The following is an 867-nucleotide window of genomic DNA, read 5'->3' as shown; positions in this document are numbered from 1 at the left end:
ATAACTTAGCCTGTACACGGTAAATTATCTTCATACTGAATCTGTAGCGCTCACTCTCTGTGAATCATACTCTAGGTTATATGAATATGATTGCCCGTCGAAAGAGTGAAATATAAATAATTTCTTAAGATAAGTTGATAATAGAAATAAAATTGTTCAGTAAAAATTAAGGTGACAAAAAATAACTAACTGTCCAGAAGCAGAAACATTAAACCAAACTTGGATGACTGTCTTGTAAAACTCGTTTGACATAATCGGGTCATAGCAGTTTAAGTACTGTACTAAAATACTGCTCTTATACTGCTCATACTGCAATTTTTTGTAGTACCTTCGAGTTCTTATTGAACAAATTGTTTCATGCGACTGACATTTCATAGCTGTCACTCATCTTTCATGAGTCAGGTGTTTTTTAGGGAGGAGATATGTGGTATGTTGACTTTTTTGAATGGATGCTGCAAATAGGATTTTGTGGTTAGAGCCTAATTGCATCTCTGTACCTAAATTATACATGTCTAAGTGGAAAGAAACCTATATAGCAGGGAAGTTTGCGTGTATAGGGAAAGGTCAATCAAGTTAACATATTTTTCAAGACTAACTCACTGACGGCAATTACATATTTATAGTTTTAATTATGTATCTTGAACTCCATAATTACGATTTTCTTCCCAGCGACCACTTTTTGTACAATTAGATAACCACCTGTTCTAAAAGAGAACTGGTTAATCTATGCCAGAATAGCTTATAGTATGAAGGATGACTTGATGCAGTAGGGAAACTGATTTAGTCTGCACTAAATTAACAGCTGTAAATGATAGGAAAAAGTATAGGACTTGAATATTAGTAATGATAAACTGCGACTGCTGATCA

At 33.8% G+C, this 867-nt stretch overlaps 1 protein-coding gene across 2 annotated transcripts in view; it reads left to right on the top strand.

Annotated features, from left to right (window-relative positions):
* LOC119593791 (zinc finger protein rotund-like) overlaps positions 1-867 on the top strand; it is a 160,011-nt gene that overhangs the window by 126,165 nt on the left and 32,979 nt on the right. The gene's annotated exons all lie outside the window — the stretch shown is intronic.

This window comes from Penaeus monodon, chromosome 32 (assembly GCF_015228065.2).
Source record: "Penaeus monodon isolate SGIC_2016 chromosome 32, NSTDA_Pmon_1, whole genome shotgun sequence".
NCBI lineage: Eukaryota > Metazoa > Arthropoda > Malacostraca > Decapoda > Penaeidae > Penaeus > Penaeus monodon.
The sequence above is the reverse complement of the archived record's forward strand: the minus strand, read 5'-3'. Positions and strand labels throughout refer to the sequence as shown.